This window comes from Oryctolagus cuniculus, chromosome 15 (genome assembly GCF_051225735.1).
Source record: "Oryctolagus cuniculus isolate XC-2025 breed Fujian yellow rabbit chromosome 15, ASM5122573v1, whole genome shotgun sequence".
Classification (NCBI taxonomy): Eukaryota; Metazoa; Chordata; class Mammalia; order Lagomorpha; family Leporidae; genus Oryctolagus; species Oryctolagus cuniculus.
The window spans coordinates 61,008,577-61,032,381 of record NC_142881.1 but is presented as its reverse complement, the minus strand read 5'-3'; the positions used below and the strand labels follow the sequence as shown (position 1 = coordinate 61,032,381).

Sequence of the window (23,805 nt, the reverse complement as noted above, 5' to 3'; positions counted from 1 at the left end):
GAGCTACAGGCATGCAGTGCAGTGGGAAACAATGTGACAGTCTGCAATCATCTGCATTGCACCTGAAGCCAATGTCTTTGGATCTTGTGAAGCCAAGAGCTCCCCCCACCCCCCAGCCCGGCCCGTAGGACCCTGGTGGAACTCCAGGCTCCTGTCTTCTGCCTCTGCTTCTGGGATCCGTGGGCCAAAGCCGACTGAGCTGGGCCCGCCTGGCTGACTGGATCCAGCAGTTTCTGGAAGTCTGCGGCAGTGCCCCTGGCCATGGTGCTGAAATGATCACAGGGATTCCCATGCCAAAGACGCGACTGGCAGCCAAGAGCTCTCAGCATACAAGACCATCTATCAACCCCTTTCTGCCACGTTTCCAGGCTGGGGTCCTAGGGAGGCCCCTGTAGACACAAAGACCCAGAGGACTGTCAAGTGTCCCTACCGTGACTAGGAAAATACGGCTCTGCTATTAGCTTGGCTTGGATGGGTGACGCTAGCTAGGCCCTGCTGTGTCCTGCTGTGTGTGTGAGTTAGGACCCCTTGCAAACAATGGAACTGGAATTCACTGACATGTGTAGGAATTTCTGATCACATCTGGGAAGACCAGAAACTTTGCCTTCACTCATTCTTTGAGTGTCAATGAAGTTTTAGTTACTCCAAGACCAAAAGCAAAAGTCCTCCAGGTGGGTACACAGCACAGCAGAGTGGTAAGGAAGTCACTTTAGAGCCACATGCTGTGAATTCTCAGTCATGGTACAACCACTCACTGAACTCCTTTGAATCCCCACAGCCTGCTTTCCCCGTGTGTGAAGCTGGGACACTGAATTGGACATTCGACTGATTTGATATGCTTGCTGAGTCTTCTATTCCACCTCGACTGGTGCTTATTTTATTTGACAGATAGAGTTATAGACAGAGAGAGAGAGACAGAGAGAGAGAAAGGTCTTCCTTCCATTGGTTCACTCCCCAAATGGTCGCTATGGCCGGCGCTGCGCTGATCCGAAGCCAGGAGCCAGGTGCTTCTTCCTGGTCTCCCATGGAGGTGCAGGGGCCCGAGCACTTGGGCCATCCTCCACTGCCCTCCCGGGCCACAGCAGAGAGCTGGACCAGAAGAGGAGCAGCTGGGACTAGAACCCTATGCCCATATGGGATGCCGGCGCCACAGGCAGAGGATTAACCAAGTGAGCCACGGGGCCGGCCCCTGGTGTGTCGCTCCCCGTCTTCGTGGAGGAACGACACAGGACCCTGCGCTGTTCTTTCTGTCTGCTCGGCCCTCCCCGGGTTTGCTGCTGGTTCTTCCCGGGCTGGCCACCATCCCTTCCACCTCCGTGGAAGGGCAGTTCCCCCTGGCCGCATTCCCCACTTCCGCAGGGGAGCGGCACACCGCCGGCCGGCTCTTCTCGGGGGCTGCACAGGTGTTCCTTCAGCTAGATGTTCCCCATAGATGTTCCTGGTGCATGCCGTCTCTCTCCTCCTTTATAGTCCTCCTCCGCCAATCCTAACTCGGCTGCCCACATGCCGAGTACGCTGCTCTCCTCCAATCAGGAGTAGGTCCTACAGTTTATTGGTTGAACTGGAGGCAGCTGCGTAGAAGCTATTTTCTCCTCTCCCAGCGCCATATTGTGGGAGAGCAGATGCATAGAATAAGTCTTAATTCCAGTAACAGTATAGTCCGAGTTGCTCCCCACAGATCCCCCTTTCTTTTTATTTTTTGGCGTTGATACGCGCCTGTCTTCGGTGTCCCGTGGCACACACTCTGCTCTGCTTGCTAGAGTTGCCACAGGTTCTTACAAGTCCTATCAATCAGGCAAACCGAATCCAGGTCCTCTCTTCGCCATGTTGTGAGGAGGTTTTTAGGCGCTGATGCGTGCCTGTGTTCGGTGCCCCGCAGCGCATGCTCTGCTCTGCCTGCAGGGGCTTACAAGCCCTAACAATCAGGCAAACCGAATCCAAGCCTTCTCATTGCCATATTGTGGGGAGGCTTATTGGTGTTGATTCGTGCCTATCTTCGGTGACCTGCAGCTCATACTCTGGTCGAGCTGCTTGCTGGTGCTTACCGCCTTAATCAGGCAGACCGAATCCAAGCCTCCTAATTGTATTGTGGGGAGGCCTTACTGATGTTAATTCGTGCCTGTCTTCGGTGACCTGCGGCGCATAAGCTGCTAGCCGCCGCAGGTGCTCATCGCCTCACTTATCGGGCAGACCGAATCCAAGCTTTCTAATTGCCATGTTGTGGGGAGGCCTTTCTATTTCTCTATTTCTCTATGTCCGGGCATTCCTATTTCTCCCATTCTACTTCCATCTTCCAGCATTCCTATTTCTCTCACTTTACTTCTAAACTTCTGTTTCTCTTATCCCTGCGGCTTCCCGGCGGTGCCCGCCCCGAGGCTGCTTCTCGGCACCTCGCCCCGCGGCAGCTTCACGGCTCTGCGCGGCTTCCCGGCGCCTCGCCCCGCCGGCGCCCGCCCCGCGGCGGCTTCACAGCTCTGCGCGGCTTCCTGGCGCCTCGCCCCGCCGGCGGGTTCCCGGCTCTGCGCGCACGCTCCGCGGTCTCCACGCACTTCGCGCCCGCACCACGGCCTCGCGCCAATGCCCCGTGCTCTCTCTGCACGCGGCGGCTTCCGCGAATGTTTCCGCCACCACCGGCATTCAGTCCAAGTTCCCCGGACTAACCTGGCGAATCCTGGCGGCCCACGTCTCTGCCTCTGGTTCCAGATCTTCGCCTCTTGCTCCCCAGGGTGACTTGAAGAATTCCAAGATGGCTTGGCCTGCACTCGCGGCTTCATCCTCCCTAACATTTTTCTCTACCCGGTGTGTTTCCCTAAGTTTTCTTCCAACAATATTCCTCCCTCATTTCTCCTGGCCTCTCCCCACAGTCCGTATCCAAGTCTAAGTTTCTTATAGGTTTCACTTTCACTTTCAACCTGCAGTCCGTATCTGAGTCTAAGTTTCTTCTTGCTTTCACTTTAAATCCTAACTTCTTTCCCACAGTCCGTATCCGAGTCCAAGCCTCCTCCAGGTTTCACTTTCGCTTTCAATCTCCTAGCTTCCCCGCCATAGTCCGCATCCGAGTCTGTGAAAGCTTTCACTTTCGCTTTCAATCCTAACTTCTTTCCCACAGTCCATATCCAAGTCTATGCCTAGGCTTTCAATAGCTTCTTCCGGCACCTTTCTCGTCCGGCTTTCCCCTAGGCTCTTCGCTAGTCTCTCTCTCCGGTAATTTTCCACTTCTTCCCGTTTCTTCCCTCCTAAGTTTCCTATCCGTCCTAGGTTTCCTATCCGAGTTAGGTTTCCTATCCGTCCTAGGTTTCCTATCCGAGTCACGGCACCACTATGTCGCTCCCCGTCTTCGTGGAGGAACGACACAGGACCCTGCGCTGTTCTTTCTGTCTGCTCGGCCCTCCCCGGGTTTGCTGCTGGTTCTTCCCGGGCTGGCCACCATCCCTTCCACCTCCGTGGAAGGGCAGTTCCCCCTGGCCGCATTCCCCACTTCCGCAGGGGAGCGGCACACCGCCGGCCGGCTCTTCTCGGGGGCTGCACAGGTGTTCCTTCAGCTAGATGTTCCCCATAGATGTTCCTGGTGCATGCCGTCTCTCTCCTCCTTTATAGTCCTCCTCCGCCAATCCTAACTCGGCTGCCCACATGCCGAGTACGCTGCTCTCCTCCAATCAGGAGTAGGTCCTACAGTTTATTGGTTGAACTGGAGGCAGCTGCGTAGAAGCTATTTTCTCCTCTCCCAGCGCCATATTGTGGGAGAGCAGATGCATAGAATAAGTCTTAATTCCAGTAACAGTATAGTCCGAGTTGCTCCCCACACTGGTGTTTATTTTTTATTAGCATATTTGTTTATCCAAAATTCTTCTCCCATTCTCCCCTGTTTGTGGGGGATGCCTCCAGGAGAGATTTTGAATGAATTTGGACTTGGTCTGCACCCCTGTGTATTGCAAAATGGCAAAAAGACCAAGGGTCACTCATCAGTTTTCATCTACCCCTCCCGAGATACAGGATTTTAGGTCTAGATATCCCTTATGTACCCTAAATGAGAAGTCCAAAATGTATTCCTCTCCTCTATCCGTAAACTAATGCAGCAGCCTGCTTGTGAGCTCCCCATGTGGCATCATCTAGAGATCTGGGGTTCCTCTTGACTGGCGTCTCTCTCTACCACATCTGTTCACCCCTCAGGTCCTACTGATGGGTCCTTCTCACTTTCTCTTTAGTGTGACCCCTTCTTTACCCTTATGACCACAGCCCTAGTTCAGGCTCTTATTTGTCACAGGAGAGACCACCTAATTTGTCTCCCTACCTCTAATTTTGACACTCTTCTTCACTGTATCCAGAGTTCCTGAGTAATATGCAAATGTAACGTCCTCACTCATTGGAGTAGGGACTGGCACTGTGGGCCAGAGATTAAGCTGTCGCTTGCAACAGCAGCAATCCCATATGAGAAAGCCAGTTTGAATTCGGCTGCTCTCCATCTGGTTGAGCTTCCTGCCAATCCAATATGCCTGGGAAAGCCAGGGAAGATGGCTCAAGTCCTTGGGCTCCTCTGCCACCCATGTAGGAGACCTGGTTGGAGCTCCAGGACCCTGGCTTTGGCCTGGCCAACACCCAGCTGTTGCAGTCATTTGGGTCATGAACCAGCTCCTCTGTCCCCTCCCCTCCCCTCCCCTCCCCTTCCCTCTCCTTCCTCCTCTCCTCTCCTTTCTCCCCTCCTTTCTCCTCCCCTCCCCTCCCCTTCCCTCTCCTTTCCTTTCTCCTTTTTTTTCTTTTCTCTTTTTAAGGTTTATTTGAAAGGCAGAGTTACAGAGAGGCAGAGGCAGAGAGAGAGCTCTTCCATCTGCTGGTTCACTCTCCAAGTAGCCATAATGGCCAGAGCTACTCTGATCTGAAGCCTGGAGCCAGGAGCTTCTTTCAGGTCTCCCACATGGGTTCAGGGGCCTGAGCACTTGGGCCATCCTCTACTGCTTTCCTAGGCCACAGCAGAGAGCTGGATTGGAAGTGGAGCAGCTGGGACTCGAACTAGCGCCCATATGGGATGCTGGCACTGTAGGTGGTAGCTTTACCGGCAATGCCACAGCTCTGGCCCTGTCACTCTGCTTTTCAAATAAATAAATAAATCTTTAAAATATTCAAGTAGTTCTCTGTCACCCATGGGCAAAGGGAAAGATGGTACAAGAGGCATAAACTGATATGAACTGGAGTTCAGTGCCCAGCTGGTTTACTGATTATCAGCATGATAACAAGGCAGTTCTTTAGCTTTTCCTTCAATTTCCTCATCTGCGCAGTGGGGATAATAGTCATCCTTTTAGGATTCAGATTGCTGTAGAGCTAGGTAGCTTTGGCAGAGACTCACCAATGACTCCATCTGGAGTAAGCATACTAGGTGTCTGCTCCCTGAGCTTGTTCAAGGACCTGGGTCCTTTCCTCTTGTACTTCCACCAGCCTCCAGGTCCTTGGCATCTGGATTGGTTGAGGCTGCGCTGCCAAGCAAAAAAGGCCCAGGGAGATCATCTGCAGTCACTCTGCTCTCATCGCGCAGAGAACGCGATTCCCTGCATGGCCCTGCCCACCTGGGCCAGGGACTGTGTGCCCAGGAAGAAGTGAGCATCATGGGTTCTGGTAGGAGATCCACTGCAGGATTGGGGTCGGGATTAACTTGGATTACATGTGTGATTATCACTTGCTTTTATCATCACAAATCACATATGCAGGTGGCAACAATCCCACCACACCAGCCCCTCTTTTTTTTTTTTTTTTTTTTTGGCAGTAAAAATAGTCTTTTATTCCACTCCCAGGATACCTTTCCCCTCTTGTTCCCACAGCAATGTTACAATCAGGAAAACAGAGGTTTCAGGGGGCAGGACTGGGGGAGGTGAGAGGTGATATGGGTAAAGACAGTCCAATCACGACAGGAATTGTTCAAAATCATGATTCCACTTACTTCATCACCTTCTCTCTCTCGTCATCAGGTTCTCCTTTCCACTTCTGACGCCTTTCTTCCTCACCAACATCTTCCTCTTCCTCCACTCTGTCATTATCACCTTCATCCTCCTCTTCACCCTCCTTCTCCTCCTCCTGGTCATCCAGACCCTCCACACAGCCCTTGGCGTCTGAGTCAGATGTCTCCTTGTCCATGAGCTGGGGGTGGGGGTGGATTACATGTGCTAGAACATGCAGGTACATCACCTTATAGCCTAGAAGCATCAGCTCCTGAGGGTCTGAGTGGTGCTGTCGGGGCTGTGGTGTTTCCCTTCATTGCCACTTAGGTTAAAGGTGTACGGTTCTGAGACTTTTTCCATCAATACTTCCAGGTCCCCGGGATTCTGTTGTCACTTAGCTCAAGTTCTGTGAGTCTGTTCAACTTTGGTAAGTCTGTGGCTGCCAGGATGATTGTACTCTAGAATTCCAGATTCATTTGTGAGGCTTTGATCCTGCCTTCACTCAGCCAACAGTGAGGCTTCGGTCCTGCCTTCACTCAGCCAACAGTTGTCCAGGACAAGCTCTTTCATTGCAGGTCTCGGCCGTCTCCGTCTCCTCGGAAGGGCGGATGTCTCATTTTTGTTGTGTCTGCTTGGAAGGAGTGATCCACCAGCCCTTTTTCATAAGGTCTTATTTGCCTTGCTGTTTATCCTCCAGAAATACTGAGCTGCTTGAGCGCCTCCCCTCACACACACTCTGGTACCCATTCTGAGCCCTCCCCGTTTCCCTTCCCCAAACCTCCAGCGTGGACGTCACCTCTCCCCAGAAGCCTCCTCTGTACCATTCTTCCTTCTGTCCCCTGCCCCCGTGACAGCCCATGCACAACAATGTCCCTACGCTTTCCAGGAAGTCACGATTTTCTGTTTGTGCATCCACACCCTCTGCTGGTCTGGGAGATCTTCTCAAATTCACATCTCCAGTGAGAGAACACTGATGCCCCATAGTGGATCCCACGCCACATGTTCTTAGAATGACTGAATGGAAGACATTGCAACTCTGTGATTAGACTTTATTTTTCATTGACAAATAATACTTGTGTGTATTTACAGGGTATACAATGTGATGCTCTTACCTATGTATACATTACAGAAAAATTCAGTTGAGCTAATTAACACATAATCATCCCATCTATTTCTTTATGTGGTAAGAACATTAAAAACCTATTTTGGGAATTTCAAAATAAATAATACAAGTGCACTATTACTAATCACAGTCACCAAACAGTGCAAGAGATCGCTAGAACTTCTCCAGTCTAACTGACCTTGGCACTTTCTCCATCCCTTCCTCCCCCTTGATAACCACCTCTCTGCTCTGTTTCTATGAGTTTGACTGTTTTTTAGATTCCACAGATGAGTGAGATCATGCAGACTTCATTAACACCTTCCAGTTCTATCTGTTGTCACAAATGAGTCTCCCTCTTTTTAACTTTGCATAGCATTCCATCATGTATACTGTATAAACCACACTTTCTCCATCCAGTGGTAGACACAGAGGTTGCTTCTGTATCTTGGTTACTGAGAATAATGCTGGCATGAACATGGGAGTGCAGCTATCTTTTCCATATATTGATGGCAGCTCCTTGGCATATATACCCAAAAGTAGGGGTGTTGGCTATATTTGTTCAGAAATTTCTATCCCTCCACAGACTGGCTAGCACATAAAAGCCAATATTTCTAGAATAAGTGAATGAATAAATAACTCATATAGCAATCCATTACCCTTCCTGCCTCATATTCTCCTCCACACTGAAATAACCTGTCCTTGGCTTCCAACAGATCTTTTTCAGAAAATTCCCCACCTGAATGATGCCTCCTGAGGCAGCCAAGTGGGCGGATGGAAGGGACGCAGTGCTTGGCATCTGAGCGCCAGTGCTTCCCAATCCCATCACCCTGGGCACAGTCCTCAGCTCTCCTCGCCTGTTTCTCCAACTATGAAAATGCAGAAAACTGCAGCTACCTCATTATCTTTCATCAGAATTCCAATAAGATGACAGAAATGTCTGAGCACTTCGTGAGCTTGCCAACAATTTGAGGCTGACCCCATTAGTGTGGTTCCTACAGCTGACTGGCAAAGAAAGCATGGGCCAGAAATGACTTCTACACGTTAACCAGGGAAAGACGGTGTGATTTGCCCAAACGCCCAAGTCTGTCCACTGTGGTAAAAACAGAGTCATCAGCAGCTGTGTTGCCTTAGCTGGGTACCTCAGACTCAAGGTGTCTCATGAGGTTGCTGTCCAGGTGTCAGCCAGCTGATGGCTTGACTGCAGGAGGAGCCACTTCCAAGCTCTCTCACGTGGTGATTGGCAGAATTCTCTTCCTCAAGGGCTGCCGGAGTGAGGGCCTCTGCTCCTCCGGCTGTTGGTCAGAGCCCTCTGGAGCAGCCCGCAACATAGCACCTGGCCCCTCAGCGCAGGCCAACAAGAGGTAGGGAGCACTCGGCACAGGAGAAACAGGCTTTTTTTTTTTTTTTTTTTGACAGGCAGAGTGGACAGTGAGAGAGAGACAGAGAGAAAGGTCTTCCTTTTTGCCGTTGGTTTACCCTCCAATGGCCGCCGCGGCCGGCGTACCGCGCTGATCCGATGGCAGGAGCCAGGTGCTTCTCCTGGTCTCCCATGGGGTACAGGGCCCAAGCACCTGGGCCATCCTCCACTGCACTCCCGGGCCACAGCAGAGAGCTGGCCTGGAAGAGGGGCAACCCGGACAGAATCCGGCGCCCCGACCGGGACTAGAACCCAGTGTGCCGGCACCGAAAGGCAGAGGATTAGCCTCGTAAGCCACGGCGCCAGCCGGAAACAGGCATTTTTAAAATGATTTATTTTTTCTTTATTTATTTGAAAGGCAGAGCAACAGAGAGAGACAGAGACAGAAAGAGGTATCCTCTACCCGCTGCTTCAGTCTCCAAATCATCACAATAGCCAGGGCTGGCCAGGCTGAAGCCATGAGCCCAGAACTCCACCAGGGTCTCCCACGTGAGTGGCAGGGGCCTCAGCAGGTGGGCCATCCCCTGTTGTCACCTCAGGTGCATTAGCAGGGAGCCGGATAAGAAGCCAAGCAGCCAGGATGCAAATCAGCACAGGGACTTGGGTTGCCAGGGTTACAAGCGGCCCCTTAACGCACTGTGCTACGACGCCAGCCCCAAGACACAGTCTTTTTGTAACCTAATCTCAAAAGTGACATCCCACATGCCACGTTCTACTCACTAGAAAGCATCAGTACATCCAGTCCTCAGGGACGGGTGGGGATTATACAAGGGCATGAGTGGCAGGAGGCAGGGATCGCAGGTGGGGGATGGGAGTGCTGTCTATCACACTGGCAGCAGCAGAAATCGTTGCTAACTGCTTCCCACATCGCAGAGACAGGCAAGCGTGCGTGCTCGTGTACGTACACACACACATACACACACACACACACCCCTACCTCCTCAAGGCCATATATACCAGGGTTCGAAAAAGAAAGCCCAGGGATAACGCTAATGCACCCATGTCCTATCCACCATGCAGAGTGGGCATCCCAGCAGGGCCCAGGACGGGCCTGCTACACGCCGGTTTGAGACCCCCCCACCCCAGCTGATCTCTGACAGACCTCCCCGCCCCCACTGCATCGGTAGAGATTTAGGGCGTCTGGGGCCTGGACACCGTACCCACTGGAGGGAAATTTACTGCCTCTGGAGAACCAGAGCCTGACTTGGGGTCTTGAATGCATCTTTTTCCCCTTTGCCTCCGCTTTATTAGGTTAATCATTGCTTGAATCGGTTGCCATGGTTTGGGCAAACCCATGGCGATTCTATAATGAAGCCTGAAAGACTCGGACCCCATTTATCATCCCCAGTGTTTGGGAGGCCCAGAGGCTCCTTTGCCTCCCCCAGGGCCTGGGCACCACCCTTCTGCCTGGGGCCCCAAGGCCCCTTTTAAATGAGGAACAAACAGGTGGCGACTTGGAAGAGGAGAAAAGGAGATCCACACAGGTGGAGTTAGCAGGACACTGCACACAGAGGCACGCACACACGCATGCACACATGCACGCACGCACACACACACACACACTCCAGGAGTCAGAACATATACCAAACATGCAGGCCACTTGGGAGTGGGAGGCTGAATAACAACCCCTCAGTTAGAAGGGGACTTTGGCTGTCCTTAGAAACAGGGGCACCTGTGTCTTCACAGGCACAGGTACTGTTACACCTTTATTTTCCCAGCATAGCTATACAACATTGCAGTAATGCAAGGAGACCTGGACATATGGAGCAAGGCCTGTCGGGGAAATAGAGGCATTCAGTGGCTCAGAAACCTGTTTGAGGTTGCCCCGTGACAGTCCAGCCAGGGTAAACCTTTACTATGGTTACATTTATTACGGAAACTTGCAAAATTAGAGAGAACAGCGGAGTGAATTCTCGTGGATCCATCACCCAGACTCAAGAATCACCAACTCAGAGCTTCACCCCCAACCCAATTCTGCTTCACCCATGTCCCTACCACTGCTCCCAGATCCACAGGTTCTTTAGAAGCAAATCCCAGACATCATACAACCCCCCAGTATCCTGCTCTGCACAGCATAAACTGGGTACCCAGGTGCAGCGGAGGAGAGAACTGGCTCTGCAGACAGACAGCCTGGGGTTCAAGTCCAGGGTCTGCCTCTTCTCTGTCATCAGACGTTCAGCCCACGACCGACCCCGACGGATGCAATGTGACTTCATAAGGCAGCTGTCTCAGTGAAGGGAGCCATCACACAGCAAGTGCTGCACCTGTGAGGGGTAAACGGGGGCTTCCATGATGCCTATTCTGACCACGGCGCCAGCAGCAACAACCCTCGTCCTGGCAGGAAGTCAGCTTGGGGCCTGCAGTACGCAGTCTCCTGGAATGGAGGCAGGTGCCTCGTGACACTGCACTGCCGGGCACTGGATTCTGAGAACACAGTCTCAGCAGTGAGCCTGGCTCCGGTGCTAATAGCCCCCACCACAGCTGTACCCAAGTCTATACCCCAATCCCCACAGTGGCAACACCAGGGCCCCCTGCTCCTTGCACCTGGGGCTGTCCCTGATCTCATTTGTGTGCAGGCACTGCTACACTGTGCGAGGGCATTTCAAAAAGTTCATGGAATTAAAAGCTTATTTTGCAGCCTGATACTGGTACAGAAACAGATGGATAGACCAATAGAACAGAATAGAAACACTAGAAATCAATCCAAACATCTACAACCAACTTATATTTGATCAAGGAGCTAAAACCAATTCCTGAAGCAAAGACAGTCTCTTCAACAAATGGTGCTGGGAAAACTGGATTCCCACATGCAGAAGTATGAAGCAAGACCCCTACCTTACACCTTACACAAAAATCTACTCAACATGGATTAAAGATCTAAATCTATGACCAGACACCATCAAATTACTAGAGAACACCGAAAAACCCTGCAAGATATTGGCACAGGCAAAAACTTCTTGGAAAAGACCCCAGCACAGGCAGCCAAAGCCAAAATTAACAACTGGGATTGCATCAAATTGAGAAGTTTCTGTATTACAAAAGAAACAGTAAGGAAAGTGAAGAGGCAACCAACAGAATGGGAGAAAATATTTGCAAATTACACACACTGATAAAGGATTAATAACCAGAATCTACAAAGAGATCAAGAAACTCCACCACAACAAAACAAACAACCCACTTAAGAGATGGGCCAAGGACCTAAATAGACATTTTTCAAAAGAGGAAATCCAAATAGGCCAACAGACACATGAAAAAATGTTCAGGATCACTAGCTTTCAGGGAAATGCAAATCAGAATCACAATGAGGTTTCACCTCACTCTGGTTAGAATGGCTTTCATGCAGAAATCAACAAACAACAGATGCTATCGAAGATGTGGGGAAAAGGGCACACTAATCCACTGTTGGTAGGAATGCAAACTGGTAAAGCCACTACGGAAGACAGTTTGGAGATACCTCAGAAATCTGAATATTGCCCTACCATACGACCAGTCATCCCACTCCTCGGAATTTACCCACGGGAAATTAAATTGGCAAATAAAAGAGCTATCTGCACCTCAATGTTTATTGCAGCTCAATTCACAACAGTTAAGACATGGAATCAACCTAAATGCCCATCAACGAAGACTGGATAAAGAAATTATGGGGTATGTACTCTATGGATTACAACATAGCAGTAACAAAAAAAATGAAATCCAGTCATTTGCAACAAAATGGAGGATTCTGGAAAACATCGTGCTGAGTGAAATAAGCCAGTCCCAAAGGGACAAATATCATATGTACTCCCTGATCAGTGACAACTAACTGAGCACCTAAAAGGAAACCTGTAGAAGTGAAGCTGACACTATGAGAAGCAATGACTGGATCAGCCCTCGTCCTGACTGTCGAGGGACAGCTTACTATTTTATTCCTTTCAATATTTTCTTTTTCTACTTAATACCATTGGTTGAGCTCTTTACTTAACACAGAATTATTCTTAGGTGTTTAAATCCAATAGAAAAATCAATCCTTGTTAAAAATGAGACTGAGGGGGCTGGCACTGTGGCACAGTGGGTTAAAGCCCTGGCCTGAAGCACCAGCATCCCATATGGGCACTGGTTCTAGTCCCGGCTACTCCTCTTCCAATCCAGCTCGGCCTGGGAAAGCAGTAGAAGATGGCCCAAGTCCTTGGGCCCCTGCACCCGCATGGGAGACCTGGAAAAACTCCTGGCTCCTGTCTTCAGATCGGCACAGCTCTGGCTGTTGTGGACATCTGGGGAGTGAACCAGCAGATGGAAGATCTCTCTCTCTATGTCTCTACTTCTCTCTGTAACTCTTTCAAATAAATAAAATAAATCTTCAAAACAAAAATACAAGTGGGAATGAGAGAGGGAGGAGATGTACAGTTCAGCACACATTTCCTCAGACTTACTCCTAAGGGTAAAGCTAAAAACTTGCCATGGGACTTCAAATCACATTAAGTTGGCAGGTACCAATGCCATCTTACTAGTCAAAGTGAACAGTTTAAGTTCATAACTGACCATAAAGAAAGGATTAAGTGTCAAAGGGATCACATAGATAAGACCAAGTGTCTGCTAATAATAATAGATAGAATTAAAACAGAGGGAATGATCCAACATGGGAAGTGGGATACACAGCAGACTTGTAAAATGACAAATGCCCTAAACAGCACTCTGGGCTCAGAATCAGCCCCTAAAGCATTCAGATCTGGCTAAAAAGCCCATGAGAGTATCTCAGGCATGGAAAGCCAAGACACTGTGGCAAAAAATGACCTAAATGAAAGATCTCTGTGAGTGAGATCTCAATGGTAAGAAGGGACCATCAAAAAAAAGGAGGTAACTTTCTCTGAAGGGAGGAGAGAACTTTCACTTTGCTTATGGCCTTTTCTAAATAAGGTCGGAGTTTGTGGACTCAAGAGGCTTCCATAGCCTTGGAAGCTCATGACAAGAGCCTTGGGTGATTACTAACGTCATAAATAAGAGTGTCAATTGTTAAATTAACAACAGGAGTCACTATGCACTTGCTCCTCATGTAGGACCTCTGTCCTTAATGTGCTGTACTATGAGAATTAATGGTAAAACTAGTCTTCAAACAGGACTTTATATTGTGTGTATCTGTGTGGGTCCAAACTATTGAAATCTTTACTTAGTATAGAGTTGATCTTCTGTATATAAATATAATTAAAAATGAATCTTAATGAAGAATGGGATGGGAGAGGGAGTTGGAAGTGGGACAGGAGTGGGGGTGGGAGGGCAGGTATGGGGGGAAGAACCGTTATAATCCAAAAGCTGTACTTATGAAATTTATATTAAATAAAAGTGTTCTATATAAAAAGCTTATTTTGGTGCAAATAATTGAAATCCAGCCATCATTGTTCCTAATACTTAATTCCAGTAAGTTTTTGAAGACTGTGTGTGTGTGTATGTGTGCGCGCACATCCATGTCCTTGCACACTCGCTTCTGTGTCTGTGTCCCTCCATAAGAACAGACTTCCCTGTGCTCAGCTATTAAGGGAGACCTCTGCGCCCTCTTGCACATGTGGCTGACTGACAGAAGGGAGGCAAACTGGCCAAAGGCAGGCATGAAGACTGGAAGTCCCCAGGCCCTGGGGGAGGTGGGGGCAGGGTGGGCCTGCAGCAGGAGGAGGCCGCCCATCAGGGTAGTTGTGCAGCAGAGCCTGAGTCTCCGTAGCTGACCACTGCAAGGGCGGCTCATTCCAGGAGGTCACCGCCCCAGCATCACAGCTCTGAGAGGTTCTCCTGGTGCAAAGAGCACACAGCCCCCAGACCGCTCCGCTTTCTCTCCCTGATGTTTACTCTCCCTAAGCACCATGCTCTGCTTTCTGTTTGTGGGCCTATGAGACCAGAACCATTATTCTCCTTTGACAAACGTTAAAAGTGAAGCTGGTGGGCTGGCGCCATGGCTCGATAGGCTAATCCTCCGCCTGTGGCGCCGGTACTCCGGGTTCTAGTCCTGTTCAGGGTGCTGGATTCTGTCCCGGTTGCCCCTCTTCCAGGCCAGCTCTCTGCTGTGGCCAGGGAGTGCAGTGGAGGATGGCCCAAGTCCTTGGGTCCTGCACCCGCATGGGAGACCAGGAGAAGCACCTGGCTCCTGGCTTCAGATCAGCTCGGTGCACCAGCCCAAGCGGCCATTGGGGGGTGAACCAACGGAAAATGAAGACCTTTCTCCCTGTCTCTCTCTCTCTCACTGTCCACTCTGCCTGTCAAAAAATAAAATAAAAAAGTGAAGCTGGCAGGAGTTTAAGTCATGTGGTTCCAAGCACCCCATTTAGAGCTGTAGTTGGACTTGAACCCACACCCTTGATCCCCAGCTGCCACTTTGCATCCGTAACATGCTCTCCTTTCTCTTTTTAAAGTTTTGACTTTAGACATTTTCAAACATGCATAAAACAGAGAATAGAAGAGGGTACCTTCAGGCAATACCACAAAGCTTCCGCACTCATCAGTTCACAGCCAGCCTTGTTTCATCTATCTGCCCATTTCCCCAAATGTGTGCATGTATGTGTGTGTGTGTGTGTGTGTATGTGTGTAATATTTTGAAGCACACCCCAAATATCAATCCTCTCACTGGTAAATATTTCAATGTCATTTCTAAATGACAAGGGCATTAGAAAAAACACAGCCACCTGGGGAAGGAAGGGAAATATCATTTTGCTCTTAGAATTGTACCTGTAAAGCACATTGAACCTGCTACAAACTAACTAAAATTAAATTTAAAAAAATAATAAAGGAAGAAATCCACACAGCCATCAGACCTAATTAAATGAACCCATCCTTTCTGTCATAGGATCTGATATTCATTCATATGCAAAAGATTCCAATTGCTTTTTTCTAATGTACAAACAAACAGCCTCTTGCCCTGGATTCCAGCTGCCTCCTGCATTGGAGTCCAGGACCAAGGCTCCAGTACCAGCCCCGACCCTAGGGCTTGGTTGGAGCAACCTTAAATGCTCCACTTCACCATCCACCGCCCCCCCCCCAGCCTGGACCCTCCAGTATGGTGACAAGCCTCCTGGTTTTTAGGCAGGTCCCCTGGCCTAGGCAAACACAGCAGGTGGGTCACCCTCCCAGCGCCCACAGCCTAGGGCTCACCCCCTCCCTCCTCCTCTTGATCACCCATCAAGAGCAAAGGGAGCTCACCACGGAATTTAAGGATGCTCAAAATGGCAAATAATTTATGAAAAGCTTTGAGGAGGACCTGGGCAGCTGGGCTCTGGCAATGAGAGACCCTGAAGCCCCCAGGCGCCAGCCCACAAGGCATGGGGGGGTGCCTTTTCACACCCTGGGGGCCAAAGTCAGCCTCCTCCTCCCTCTCTCTTCCCCTCTCCAGATCTAATGACAATCCAAAGAGTTCCTGATAGGGTTTTAAAAGATGCTCTTTCATTCACTTCCACCAAGCATGAAAACCCAGCTTCTTTGTCTGCATTCTTTGCCCCAAAGGCCTGGCCTGCCCAGGGCCTGCAGCCTCAAACTTGTCACTCACTTTTCACTTCCTTTTGTTGGATTCGCCTTTATTTCATTCTTCTGTCTCCTCCATGCACCCTCCTCTCCCCCTCCTCACTCCATCCCTGTCCTTCTCTTCTGCCCGCCTCCAGCACTTCCCAGTCCCTCCCAGGACACACAAAAAAAGCCAAAGACCAGTCTGGGAATTTCTTTACAGTCCTCTGGGCCATCCCCCCACCCCCAGCCTGTCCTCACTCATTGCTTTCAAACAGTGGTAGCCAAAAGCCAGCAGGGGCTAGGAAGGCCCCAGGATAAAGGAACTAACCCACCGCACTGGGCTAGAAATGGCCTCAGGGCCACTGAGTCCCTGAGCATTGGCTCCAAGGCTGTGAAAGGGACCGGCCAAGGTCCCAGCAGAGTCAGTGGCAGAGCAGGGTCCGGCGCCCAGCGTGCCACCCTCTCAGCCCGGACTGCCCCCTTCAGAGCGGTGGCTGCTCCTCTGTCCACTGTGGCTCTTGGCTGCCTATGCCCTGGGGCCCCTGACCAGCCCATGACTGCGTGCTTTGAATGTCAGCACGTGCCAGCTGTTCAGCGGCTATGGAGGTATTTTTAATCAAATGCAACTGAAGGGATGTGGGCACCAGGCCGCCCCTGTTCTCCCTGGGCTTCTCATCAGCCATCTTTTGGGTGCTGGCTTTGTTGCCAGGCCCAGGACTCTGAGCTCAGAGGAAAGCATCAGAAATTGCACAAAAATGTGTCAACAAAGGTATTCATATTATCATCTTTTATCATGGTAAAGTGGATACAAAGGAAATGTTCAACACTATAGGCAGGTTGATTTTTTTTATAGCAGGATACTTCCAGAAGTTAATGGAAAATGCACTTTTAATTTGAAAACATATGTACACCTGCCTGTATACCACCAGCCATCGGTGCTCAGTGATTCTCAGAGTAACACGTTCTACCTTTACCATCAGACTAATAGGCCTTCATCTTTGTGCACCAAAATAAAACTACTTTTTTCAATTTGAGAGGCAGAGAGAGAGAGAGAGAGAAAGAGCGAGAGAGCGAGTGCACTCCATCCACCAGTTCACTCCTCAAATGCTTTCAATGGCCAGGGCTTGGTCAAGCCAAAGCCAGGAGCTAGGAACTCAATCGAGGTCTCCCACGTGGGCAGAGGACCCCAATCACATGAGCCGTCATCACCGTCTCCCAAGGCCTGCTTTAGCAGGAAGCTGGGGTCTGCAGTCAGAGGCAGGCTTGAACCTATGCACTCTGATATGAGATGTGGGCATCTTAACCCCTAGGTCAAATGCCCACCCTAAACTTACCTTTAGGGGCCAGTGCTGTGGCACAGCGGGTTAACACCCTGGCCTGAAGTGCTGGCATCCCATATGGGCACCAGTTCTAGTGCTGGCTGCTCCTCTTCTGGTCCAGCTCTCTGTTGCGGCCTGGGAAAGCAGTACAGGATGGCCCAAGTCCTTGGACCCCTGCACCCATGTGGGAGACCCGCAAGAAGCTTCTGGCTCCTGGCTTCCGATTGGCACAGCTCTGGTCGATGCAGCCAACTGGGGAGTGAGCCATCGGATGGAAGACCTCTCTCTCTCTCTCTCTCTGCCTCTCTCTGTGTAACTCTTTCAAATAAATATTTAAAAAAAAAACTTACCTTTAATTTCCATGTTTTCACAAACTCTTGAAGTACCTCATATGGAGGATACTTTGCCCTATCAAAACTTGTGTTGCAAAATAAAGCTTACTGGGGCAGGTGTTTGGTGCAGTGGTTAAGACACTGTTTGGGACACTATATCCCATCTCAGAGTGTCTGGGTTTGAGTTCAAGTTCTGCTTTCAATTGCAGCTTCCCGCTGATGTACACCCTGGGAGGCAGCAAGTACTGGGGCACCTGCCACCCACATGGGAGACCCAGATGGCGTTCCTGACCTGGCTTCAGCTTGAAGGCACTGAACCAGCAGGTGGGAGCTCTCTGTCCCTGTCTCCCTGTCTTTCAAATAAAATGAAAATAAACAAGTAAAAAAGTTTTAAAATAAAAAATGCTTACTGGTCTGAAGAAATGTTCACAGTAGGTTGCTAAGAGGGGAAAACAAACTGGATTTAAGTAGGATAGCAGGCAAAGCAGCTTGCAAAATACCCCACTACAAAATATATAGAAATTCTAGATTGAGACATGATAAACATTCTTTTAAAGACACAGTAAAAACTGTTTATACAGAAGATACATGCACGTTTATTATGCCTGGGAAACATGTTGGAAGACATTTACTAACTACACAATGTGATTGCAGGATTTTCTTTCATCACTAAGTTTTAGGTTTCGCCCTCAGTATATTATTTTCTGAGTACTGGTAAATGTTATCATTGAGAAGCTTTAATTAATGAATACAGAGGTACTTTAATTTTAAAAACACTTTTGGGGGTGGGCATTTAGCCTAGCGGCTAAGTCTGGTGAAGGCCTGGGTTTAAGCCCCCTGTTCCAGCTACGGATTCCAGCTTCCTGCTAACTTAGACCCTGGGAGGCAGTGGTGGGTAGCTCGGGTAATTGGCTTCCTGCTACCTGCATGGGAGACCTGGATTAAATTCTCAGCTCCTGGTTTCAGCCTGGCTCCACCCCAGATTCTCAAGCATTTAGAGGCATGAACCAATAGAAAGGAACAGAGAGAGATCTTCCATCTGCTGGTTCAATCCCTAAATAGCTAAAATGGCCAGGGATGGGCTAGGCCAAAGCCAGGAACCTGAAACTCCATTTTCTCCTCCTCCTGTCCCAACTAGATGCAGGGGCCCAAACACTTGGGCATTCCTCTGTTGCTTTCCCAGGCACATTAGCAGGGAGCTAGATCAGAAGAGGAGCAGCCAGAACTTGAACCCATGTTCACATGTGATTGTTCTGCGGGCAGCAGCTTAACCTGCTGGACCAGAATGCTGGCTAGGGGCCAGCGCTGTGACATAGTGGGTAGAGCCACTGTCTGCTGTGCCAGCATCCCTTGTGAGTCCTGGCTGCTCCACTTCCAACCCAGCTCTCTGTTACGGCCTAGAAAGCAGCAGAAGATGGCCCAAGTGCTAGGGCCCCTGCACCTGCTTAGGAGACCAGAGGAAGCTCCTGGCTTCTAGCTTCAGATCAGCCCAGCTGTGGCTGTGAGCCAGTGAATTGAAGATCTCTCTCTCTCTCTCTCTGCCTCTGTAACTCTGCCTTTCAAATAAATAAATCTTTAAAAAATAATAACAATAAAATAAAATAGAAATGTCTTTGGTGGGACGACAGGAATGGCTTCTCCAGTGGAATATCTGAGCTGGCGGAAAGCCTCGCAAGGCTATCACAGGTCAGAAGGGCTTGGGCAGGCCCTTGGGGACCAAGGCGTCTTGAGCAAGGAGCCAGAAGGGGATCTGAACTCCCGTCTCCCAACTCCAAGGCTAATGCTCCTCCCTCTGCCCTCTCCATTTCCCACTGTACCTCGTGGAGTTGGGGGAAGGGATGTAAAGGAAACACTGAGCTCTTCCTGCACGCTCTGAACTGGGTCGGGGCTCTGGGAGTTCAGGGTAGATCCCCAAGCTGCTCCAGAAATGAACTCCCCCATGTAACACATCTACCAGAAACCAGAGCTTCGCTGCTGCACCTTTAAGGTGGTACTTTTTAAGGAATCTTCCTGCAGCCGGCTGAGGAGTGGCCCTCCAAAAGGTACATCTACCAGGACCTGTGAACGTGACCTTATTTGGGCAAAAGGTCTTTGCAGAAGCCATTAAGTTAAGGAGCTCAAGATGAGATCTTGGGGCAGGACCAAATCCAATAGCAAGTCCCTACAAGAGAGGAGGGGCTGGCGTAGTGCAGAGGGTTAAGCCCGAGTTCAAGTGCTGGCTGCTCTACTTCCAATCCAGCTCTCTGAGAAAGCACCTGGGAAGGCAGTAGATGATGGCCAAATGCTTGAGTCCCTGCACTCACTGGGAGTCCCAGAAGTTCCTGGCTCCTGGCCCCAGCCCTGGCTATTGCAGCCATTTGGGGAGTAAACCAGTGGATAGAAGATCTCTCTTCTCTCTCCTCCTCCTCTCCCCTCCCTCTCTCCCCTCCCCTCTTCCTTCTTCTCTTCTTTCTCTCTCTCTCTCTCCCCCCCCCTCTGTTACTCTGCTTTTCAAATGAATACATAAAATAAATCTTAAAAAAAAAGAGGGAGAGAAGCAGCAGCAGGCACTAGAAAGAAAGGGGAAAGCCATGGAAGACAGGCAGAGACCAGAGCTATGCAGCCAGAAGCCAAGGGATGCCAGGAGCCACCAGAAGCTGGAAGAGACCCCAAAGAATCCCCTCCCAGAGCCTCTGGACTGTGCACAACCCTGCCAGCACCCTGCTTTTAGATCTCTGGCCTCCAGAATTGGGAGAGAGATGTTCTAAGCCACCTGGGTTTTGGTAATTTGTTATGATGGCCCCAGGAAATAACTACACCCTCTTGAAATCACTGCATCCCTCAACAGAGCTGTGCCATAAGTCAAGCAAGTGGCAAACAGGAAAGCGCAGTCAGCTCCCCACACCTTGCAAATGACAGCTGTGGGCCATTCCACGCCCGCCTGGGTCTCCTGAGATGAATTTCTTTTTTTAAGATTTATTTTATTTGTTTGAAAGGCAGAGTTACAGACAGAGAAAGAGGGAGGGAGAGACAGAGTGAGAGATCTTCCATCTGCTGGTTTATCCCCCAAATATTGGCAACAGCCAGGGCTAAGCCAGGAGCTTCATCTAGGTCTCTCACATGTGTGCAGGGTCCCAAGCATTTGGACCATTCATTCTTTCTCCGGTGCTTTCCCTGGGCACATTAGCAGGGAGCTGGATCAGAAGTGGTACAGCCAGGACTCAAACTGACGCCCACACAGGATGCCGGTGCTGCAGGCAGCAGCTTTACCAGGTATGACACAGCACCAGCCCCTAAATAATTTTTTTAAATAAGAAAGCACATGGTATTGCAGATGTGTGTCTGTGTGTGGGTCCTGGACATCTGCAGAAGGGACTTGGCTCCTTTTGTTAGCCTTGCTGCCTGCGAGGCTAACACAGCATGGAGGAGCCTGGGCCAGGGAGGCCGTGCATGGTCCTTGGAAAGAGCTGTCTTCCCGCAGTGCCTCATCCATCAGCACTGACAAACCAGGCCCCCCACGAGGGCTCTGGCTGCTGCTGCCGGGCAACGGCAGGTACAGAGCGGGAGCCCTTCCTGGGCCCTCACACCCTCCTCTTAGGTCAACACACAGAGGGGGCTCTGTTGGCCTGCTTGGGACGGCGAAGATTAATGGAGCAGGTGCAGGCCGGGGTGGGGCAATCACCTGGGCTGACAAGGTCCCTCATGGAGATTAAGTGCCCGACTGGACCCGATGTTATCCAGCCTGGGCTTGGATTTGGCCAGAGGTGGGCAGGAGCCAGTGACACCACATCTGCTGGCCGCACTGCCCTGGCCTCACCTGGCCTCATTCAGTCTCTGTGGGGAAGCCTCCACAGAAACCCCTGCAGTCCAACCCAAGGCATCCAGCTTTAATGTTTTTCTTGCTTCTTCAATTTCCTGGGTCGCTCGCAGCAGAAACGTGTAGAACAGCAATTTATTTGAAATCACCTGTTACCCCTACTGCCGAACATTAACCACTGTTCACATATGGCAAATATAGCGACCTTCCACGTATCTACACTGATGCAAATACATATACAAGCTGGGGGCCAGACATCACTCCATGCTTTTGGTCTTATAATCTTTTTACACTTCACATATTATGAACATCTTTAGTGCTAGTAAATGAAAATCAACTTTATCATTTTAATTGCTCCATACATTCTGGGCACTGAGGTACTGTATCATAATGAATTTCATCAGAAGCTCCCTGTTGGAATTTACTTGTGTCCAATTTTTCCCCCTCATAAATCACAGTGAGACGAACATGTTTCGATGTCTCCTTATACCTCAGTAACTGCAGGGGACTGGTTCCACGGTCCCCGGCAGATCCCTCAAGTCCCCTCCACAAAACGTGCAGTATTTGCATGAAATCTAAGCACATTCTCCTATATACTGTATTTTTAAATTTTTTTTATTTATTTGAAGAGCAGAGGGAGAAACAAAGAGCCACCACTCCTTGATTTACTCCCCAAGTGCCCACAATGGCCCCCAGCGGAGGCTGAAGCCAGGAGCCAGAACTCAATCCAGGAAATCCGAGTCTGCACCAGCAGTCAGGAGCAGGGCAGGGTTTGTTTGTTTTTTGTTTTTTTGTTTGTTTGGCAGGCAGGCAGGCAGAGTCAGACAGTGAAAGAGAGAGACAGAGAGAAAGGTCTTCCTTCTGCTGGTTCACCCCGCAAATGGCCGCTACGGCTGACACTGCGCCAATCCAAAGCCAGGTGCTTCTCCTGGTCTCCCATGGGGTGCAGGGCCCAAGCACTTGGGCCATCCTCCACTGCACTCCCGGGCCACAGCAGAGAGCTGGACTGGAAGAGGGGCAACCAGGACAGAATCCGGAGTACTGGCACCGCAGACAGAGGATTAGCCTAGTGAGCCACGGTGCCAGCCGCAGGGCAGGGTATTGAACCCAGGTCCTCCATTATGGCATACAGGCATCTTAACTGCGAGGCTAAGTGCCCACCCCATATAATTTCAATCATCTCTGGATTGCTTAAAATACCTAATATTGGGTTAATTCTTGTTATACTGTATTTCATTTATTCATTTTATTCTTACCTTTATTTATTTGAAAGGCAGAGTTACAGAGAGATCTTCTATACCCTGGATCACTCCCCAGGTGGTGGCAGTGGCTGGGGCTGGGCCAGGCTGAAGCCAGGAGCCAGGACCTCCATCCAGACCTCCCACTTGGGTGGTAGGGGTACAAGCACTTGGGCACACTAGTAAGGAACAGGATTGGAAGTGGAGCAGCTGGGACTTGAACCTGCACTTACACAGGATGCCAGCATTGCAAGTGGCAACTTAACTCACTGTGCCACAACACCAGACACTATACTGTATTGTTTGAAATGACAAGAAAAAAAAGTCTGTATGTGTTCAGCATAGATGTTACTTTTTTTTGAATATTTTTTGATCTGTATTTGGTTGAATTCATGGATACATAACCCTTGGATACAAAGGGCCAATAGTTTATCTTTTTATTATTTTTTTAGGAAAAGTTCCTCAAAGTAGAGATGCTAGGTCAGAGTTTTTATGCCACTTCAGGCTCTGGACACCTATGGCTCCAGGGTTGGGCCCGTGGTCGTCCACTGTGGACTGCCTGGAGGAAGCATGGTGGGAGGAGGCTGGAGGTGGGGTCAGTCTAGCATGGACCCCACCCTCCAGGTGTTTGCCTTCCATCCAGGGAGAGACGCCGCTGAGCGAGCAGGTGTGGAACTCCATGAACTTGGGCAGCAGTTCTCTGGGAGCGCCCAGAAGTCAGGGTGGACATGAGAAAGAATTCCTGAGGGAGATGAAGTCAGGGAAGACTTCCCAGAGGCAGTGACATTTCCTGTGAGCCTTGAAAGAGGAGAAGGATGTGACTGCTCCACGTGAGCACGCCAGGTGGGGTCAAGAGTCATGGAGAAGTGCCCCACACTAGGGGAGAGGAAAAGGAGGCAGCCAGGGGTGGGGCTTGTGGCGCAGCGAGCATCCCAGGTCCAGCACCATCCAAGTGCCAGTTCAAGTCCCAGCTGCTCTACTTCTGATCCAGCTCCCTGCTAATGCCCCTTGGAAGGCACCTAAAGGTGGCCCACGTACTTGGGCCCCTGCCACCCATGTGGGAGACCTGGATGGAGCTCCAGGACCCTGGCTTGCACCTGACCCAACCCCAGCTGTTGAAGTGCCATTTGGGAATTGAACCAGCAGGTGGAAAAAATCTGTCTCTCCCTCCCTCTGTGACTCTGCCTTTCAAATAGATGGATACATAAATCTTTTT

At 50.1% G+C, this 23,805-nt stretch overlaps 1 long non-coding RNA gene across 2 annotated transcripts in view; it reads right to left on the bottom strand.

Moving 5' to 3' along the window:
- Nucleotides 1-10,354: 10,354 nt before the first annotated feature.
- Nucleotides 10,355-23,805, bottom strand: part of LOC103351351 (uncharacterized) — a 19,798-nt gene continuing 6,347 nt past the window's right edge. The window contains exon 4 of one of the 2 annotated variants that reach the window (XR_016221669.1): nt 10,355-10,710. This is a non-coding gene — a long non-coding RNA (uncharacterized LOC103351351). Of the gene's footprint in view, nt 10,711-23,370; nt 23,388-23,805 lie in introns of those variants that run through there. The other variant, XR_016221671.1, reaches the window with a different exon arrangement.